The sequence below is a fragment of the Dasypus novemcinctus genome (assembly GCF_030445035.2).
Source record: "Dasypus novemcinctus isolate mDasNov1 chromosome Y unlocalized genomic scaffold, mDasNov1.1.hap2 SUPER_Y_unloc_2, whole genome shotgun sequence".
NCBI lineage: Eukaryota > Metazoa > Chordata > Mammalia > Cingulata > Dasypodidae > Dasypus > Dasypus novemcinctus.
Window position 1 is genome coordinate 732,863 of NW_027261978.1, and position 7,127 is coordinate 739,989.

General features: G+C 39.4%; 1 pseudogene; it reads left to right on the top strand.

Annotated features, from left to right (window-relative positions):
• Nucleotides 1–435: 435 nt before the first annotated feature.
• Nucleotides 436–5,187, top strand: LOC139438603 (calcineurin subunit B type 1-like; annotated as a pseudogene).
• The last annotated feature ends 1,940 nt before the right edge of the window (nt 5,188–7,127 follow it).

Below are 7,127 nucleotides of genomic sequence, written 5' to 3' on the forward strand. Positions count from 1 at the left end.
GAGTGAACACAGCTTTTTCATGCCCTGAGGTTGTGGGTCATCGGGAGCCACTGCAGTCTGTTGTCACCTCTCTGGCATTAGCGCAAAGCTACAACCCCTGAGACTCCTGGCCCCGTCTCCTGCTCTTCCCCTCCTTTCTCTCTGCCTTTTCCCCCCTTTTCTCTCCCCCACCCGTCTTTGAATCTGCATTTTAATTTCTTTTCTTTTCTCTGCTTCCTCCCATCCCCACCCTCTCCCTCTCTTGCCCAGTCACCCCACCGGTGGCCCAGGCCCCAGGGCGCTCCCTTCGCCCTACCGCACCCACCCTCCCCCGCGGGGGCCTGAGAACAGTAGCCGCACCAGGCCACCGCATTTGACCCCTGGCTTGCTGCTCCAGCCTGTCTAAGCGCCCACATTCTTCTCCAACAGAGTGAGCCGTAGGACCTGCTGAGCAAAATGGGAAATGAGGCAAGTAGCTTTTGGAAATGTGCTCACACTTTGATGCTGATGAAGCTAAAAGGTTAGGAAAGAGATTTAAGGACATCGATTTGGACAATTCTGGTTCTTTGCATGTGGAAGAGTTCATGTCTCTGCCAGAGTTACAACAGAATCCTTTAGCACAGTGAGTAATAGATATATTCCACACGGATGGGAATGGAGAAGTAGACTTTAAAGAATTCATTGAGTGAATCTCTCTGCATGTGGTGCAGCAGTGCTCCAGAATGTCTTGGCCAGGTGCAGTGGATGTGTCATGATAATAGAAGAGGTTTTTGATGTGGGAGGGGTGTAGTGGGTGGGGTGGAGGTATATAGGGACCTCATATATTTTATTTTATTTTATTTTATTTTTTCACTATCTTTTTTCAAGTTTTTTAGATCACAGAAAATGTTACATTAAAAAACATGAGGTTCCCATATATCCCACTCTCCACCCCCACCTCCATCAATTTTAATTGTATTTTTGAAGATACATCGTGCCCAAAAAATGTTACATTAAAAAATATAAGAGGTTCTTATATATCCCATCCCCCCACCTGACTTCTCCCACATCAGCAACCTCTTTCATCATTGTGGCACATTCATTGCATTTGGTGAATACTTTTTTTTTTTTTTTGCTGTTCACATATTATGTTTTTTTATTTATTCATTTTCTTAAAAAATATTACATTCAAAAAACATGAGGTCCCCGTTTACCCCCACCACTCCCCCCACAGTAACATTCTCCCCCATCATCAAGACATATCCATTGCGTTTGGTGAGTACATCTCTGGGCATCGCTGCACCCCATGGCCAATGGTCCACACCATAGTCCACACTCTCCCATGTTCCATCCAGTGGACCATGGGAGGACATAATGTCTGGTAGTTGTCCCTGCAGCACCACCCAGGACAACTCCAAGTCCAGAAAATGCCTCCACATGTCATCTCCTCCTCCCATTCCCCGCACCCAGCCGCCACCATGGCCACTTTTTCCACACCAATGCCACATTTTCTCCATTATTAACCACATTAATTCATGAATAGAATATCATTAAGTCCACTCTAATCCTTACTGTATGCCTCTTTCCTATGCACCTTGGCTTGGTTGTGTCCATTCCACATCTATGTCAAGAGGGGGCTTAGATTCCACATGGATACTGGATGCAATCCTCCTGCTTTCAGTTGTAGGCACTGTAGACTCCATGGTGTGGATGTTGACATTCTTCAACTCCATGTTAGCTGAGTGGGGTAAGTCCAATAAATCAGAGTGTAGGAGCTGAAGACTGTTGAGGCTCAGGTTCTGGTTATCATATTGTCAGTCCAGTGATTCAGATCCCCTAGATATATCTTAAACCCCAGCACCAACTACAATTCCAGTAAAGTAGCAGGAAAGGCTTGTGAAAAGAGATCACATCTGAGTCCAGCTCCATCATGCAGAAACACCAACTCCAAAGAAGGGCCAAATGACATGACAGTGAACTCCATCTGCCATGACCATAAAACCTGTTGGTCTCTTTAGCCCTCAGAAGAATAAATACCTGGGGTTGTATCTACTTTATCTGTCTCTGAGACTCTGTTCAGGTGTGCATAAGGGCAATCCTTCTGACAACCTCCAGACTCTTTTTTAGAGACTCATAACCATATAAACTCATTTGTCCTTTCCATTTCCCCCTTACTTTAGGTCAAACAGCCTTTTTAACTCCTGTTATTATATGTAGACAGGGATATTCTGCTGGTCTGCATTGAACCTTTAATTCAAGGTCATTTTCTAGTTACATCATCAGCTGGTACTTGGTAGTGATCCCTCGGTGCCAGGGAGGCTCATCCCCGGGTGTCATGTTCCATGCTGGGGTAAGGCAGTGCACTTACATGCTGAGTTTGGCTTTGAGACTGGCCACATTTGAGTAACATGAAGGCTGCCAGAAGGAAACTCCTAGGCACAGTGCTGCTCTAGGCCTTGTTCTTATTTCAGGTGTATAGGCTCACAAGCATAGTCATTAGTATCAGGGTCTCCCTGTTGGACCCTCATTCATTCCTGGTCCTTGCTGTTGCACCCGAGGGACTGCTGCTGCTCCCCTAGGGACCATGACAGAGCCCCCCCAGCCAGGAGCCCAGTACCCCCTCAGCTGTTGTTTTTAATTGTTTCCACTATGAGTATATCCAAATATTTCCATGCACCCTGGACACATGCCCTGTATAACTCCCTGTCACCATATGTCCCCTGTCAATAACACCCCATACCAGTATTCCTCCACTGCCATTGTTGAACCATTCTGTGATCCAAAACTTCCTGAAAAGTGAAGCCCAATATAATGTCAGGTTCCCTTACTAGTAAAATGGAATATAGCAATGAGTTTAAAGGTTAGATATAGAATACATATTGATTTGGAAAAATTCTACATCCTATCTTTTTCTTTTCTTTTTTCCTAATTATTAAGCTTCTCTTAACAAGAGCCATAGATCACAGTAATTCATATATACAATATACAGTACTCCCACATATCCAATATAAACCCTTTTCCCTTCCACAGCCATAATCTTTTAACTTATTCATATCACATTTACTGAAACTGATGTACAGATATTGAGACAATAGCTTTCAAAAAAGGTAACATTTGTGATTACATTGTGGTTTATACTTTAGGCTATACAGTTTTCTAAATTTTTAGTTATCCTATGTTTTACATTATGGTTTACATTATTAGTCTGCCATCCCCTATATGTTTTCAGTGTAATATTACATGTTTTATATCCATCCTTGTGTACACTTGTGAAACACTTCTATTGCCCTCACAGTTACGTTGGTTCCATCTATTCAATATTTAATTCCCCCTCCCCTTGGGGCCCACAGTGACAGTCAATCTTCACTTCTTGAGGAGCCATGTTCAGAGATACTTGCAACAGTGTTGAGGGCTTGACTTGCTCAACTGCCCTAATGCCCTGGGAGCCACCATTTCTCTTGAGAGATACAGTTCCCTCTATTTGATGGCATTAGTCCTCCACAGGATGTGGGTCTACCTTCACTCTCATTATATGGGTCTCTACCCATGGTATAACCCACTCTGGCAAAATGAGCATTCACATATTCACTAGGAGTCTGTCCTACATCAGATTATCCCCTTTAAATATCTTAAACAGGTAACTTTCCTAATTATATATTGAAAAGGTTTTCTCAGCATTATACTCTCAACCAACACCTGACATTTTCCTAAGTTCGTATGTTGTCCCACCCTCCCCCCAATTTCTTGGGCAATATTATCCATCTGCCCATTCCTAGACCCCCTCAAGCTCTCAAAGCCCCATCCAAAGGTAACCCAATGCCCCCATTTTATCCCTTCCTTGTACACATACTTACCTCCAGCTTATCCATAGATTTCACCCATGTAGATGTCAGCTTACATCCTTCCTCTATCCCCCAATTTCCTGTAAGCCTATCTTCCAGTCTCTAGCTCTCTGAGGCAGCTTGCTTATTTCATGTCACTGAGGTGATGTAGTATTTGTCCTTCAATGCCTGGGTTACTTCACTCAACATAAGGTTCTCAAGATTCATCCATGTTATCACGTGAGTTTGTAGTGTATTTGTTCTTAAAGCTGAGTAGTATTCCATTGTATGTATATACCACATTTTATTGATCCTCTCATCTGTTGATGAGCATTTGGGTTGATTCCAACTTTTGGCGATAGTGAACAATGCTGCTATGAACATTGGTGTGCATATATCTGTTTGTGTCCTTGTTTTCAGTTCTGCTGTGTATATACCCAGCAGTGGAATTGCTTGGTCATATGGCAAATCTGTGGTTAGTTTTTTGAGAAACTGCCAAACTGTCCTCCAGAATGGTTGGATCCTTCTGCATTCCCACCAGCAGTGGATGAATGTTCCTATTTCTTCACATCCTCTCCAGCATTTGTATTCTTCTGTTTTTTTCATAGCTGTCAATCTTATGGGAGTAAGATGGTATCTCATTGCAGTTTTGTTTTGCATTTCCCTGATAGCTAAAGATTTGGAGCATTTTTTCATGTGCTTTTTAGCCATTTGTATTTCTTCTTTGGAGAAGTGTCTGTTTAAATCTTTTTCCCATTTTTTAAATGGGTTGTTTATCTTTTTATTTTCAAGATATAGGAGTTCTTTGTATATGCAAGTTATAAGCCTCTTATCAGATATATGGTTGCCAAATATTTTCTTCCATTGTGTAGGGTCCCTTTTTACTTTCTTGACAAACTCCTTTGAGGTGCAGAAGGCTTTAATTTTGAGGAAGTCCCATTTATTTATTTGTTCTTTTGCTGCTTATGCTTTTTGTGTGATGTTCATGAAGCCATTTCCTATTACAAGGTCTTGTAGATGTTTCACTACACTGCTTTCCAAGGTCTTTATGGTCTTGGCTCTTAAATTTAGGTCTTTGATCCATCTTGAGTTGATCTTTGAATGTAGCATATAAAAGAAAATAAAAAAGAAGAAAAAGAATTCATTGAAGGAGCCTTTTAGTTCAGTGTCAAAGGAGACAAGGAACAAAAGTTGAGGTTTGCATTCCGTATCTATGACATGGATAAAGATGGGTATACAGCTGAAGGTGATGGTGGGGAACAATCTGAAAGCTACACAGTTAATGCAAATTGTAGACAAAACCATAATAAATGCAAAAAAGGATAGAGATGGAAGAATATTCTTTCAAGAATTCTGTGCTGTTGTAGGTGACCTAGCTATCCACCAATAGATGATGGTAGATGTGTGACTCTTTTAAAGAGTCCTACCAGACACTTTTCCTTTCTTCTCCATCTCTGAAGATCTGCTCGAGATGTCCAGCATTGCTCTTTGTGTGTATTTAAATGGAAGTATTTTTCTCTGTGAAGTCACATTTTCCAACATGAGTCTTATGAAACCAACCAAGTGTATTGAACTCTTATTCTCTCAATAACCCTGTGTAGCATTTTAAAGTCTAAAGAATAAAAAAATGAAAAGAGCTTATCATTGTGGTGAAGAAAGAAAAGGTTTTCGTTTTTTAATTTATTTTTCTTTATCTCTACTAACCAGAAAGTATCTATATATATGTGTGTAAATATTTATATATAGATATATGTAGCTTTCTGTATATGTAATTGGTTGGCTTTAATTTAATATACATGATTTAGGAACAAAATGATAGTGTAAAAAGTGCCAAGCTGAATATAAGTGTTCAAAATCATGGATATATACATCCTTACTTTTATTTCACACAGTTTTATATATAGATAGAAGAATGTGCAATTTGAGTTTTTTTATTAAGCCAGCTATTTACTTTTTCCTGTGCTTTCTCCTTTGAAAGACTGACAAAGCATTTGTTAACATCCCATTATTTACCTTAATTACACTTTTGTAAAAATGGAGTCTGCAACTTTATTTATATCTATGAATATATCTATCTATCTATCTATCTATCTATCTATCTATCTATCTGTCCATCTATCTATCTATCTATCTATCTATCTATCTATCTATCTATCTATCTATCTATATATATATATATATATATCCAGGGATTATGTCTCATGGCAGAGCTGCTTTTAATACATCTCTTCCTGACAGAGTATAGTTCAGTGCTTTTGCCAAGAGCTAGTCTTCTGTTCATATTGTGATTGCACAATGTTGATGGCTGTTTCATTCTGTGACTTTGTAACTCAGAGACTTGATGTTTATTAAATGTTCCTGAGTAAAAGTTAGTTATGTGCAATGGCTATTTTATAGAAGAACAGACACTGTCTGAGGCAATCATGATTTAGCTTGTGCATTACTTAATAAAGAATACCTGAAGGAATCATGTAACTGCATAGGATATACAATTTCGTTTCATGATATGGTTAAATGATTCGTCATTAAATTTATGTGTGAACCTTGGATTTCCCTTCTGTGTTTTAAAAGCCTTGGAGCTTATCTAAATAACTGGTGATATTTAATGTGCGTGAATGGATCTAAACACCCATACATACTTGTGATATAAATGGGAGAAATTTTGTTAATCTACATGCCACAGAAGAGCAAAGTTTTATCCAAATTTAAATCCCTTTAAGTTTTTTACACAGGCATAGAGCGTGGATGACATTTTCTTCATCTGTTCATACAATTTGTAATGAATGATAATAACGTAATAAATTTGTGTAACATAAAAAAAAGAATGAAAACAGACAGAGGGGCTGCAGAGAAAGAGAGCAGAGGCTGAAAAAACAAGCTGCAATAATTGAAGCAATGAGAGCCAGAGAAGACTGATGCCCAGATTTGGACATTTGCAGGACCTCAGAAGAGTAGGCTTGTAAGTTAATAAATTCCCATTGGAAAACACAAATATATTTCTCATATATTGCCTTGGCAGTCTTCAAAATCTAAATCAGTTTGGGAAGAAAATAACAAAATTTGAATTTATGTACATATGCAAACCCTCAAAACATTTTTTTTTAAAGTAAGAAGTTGCATAGCCATATTAGTCCCTTTTTTCTGCTACTGTTCATGTGGACATGGCTTGTATATATAATTACCTTCTCCCACTACTGATTCCATATTTGTCTTATGCTCAGCAAGCACCTCCTCAAATCCTGGTTATTAGCTTCATGGGACAACACAAACCATCATTGCTATAGGGTCTGGTACATTAGTAGTCCTACCTGTGTTGTGTGGGGTATTAGTCAGGAATCTCTAGGGAAA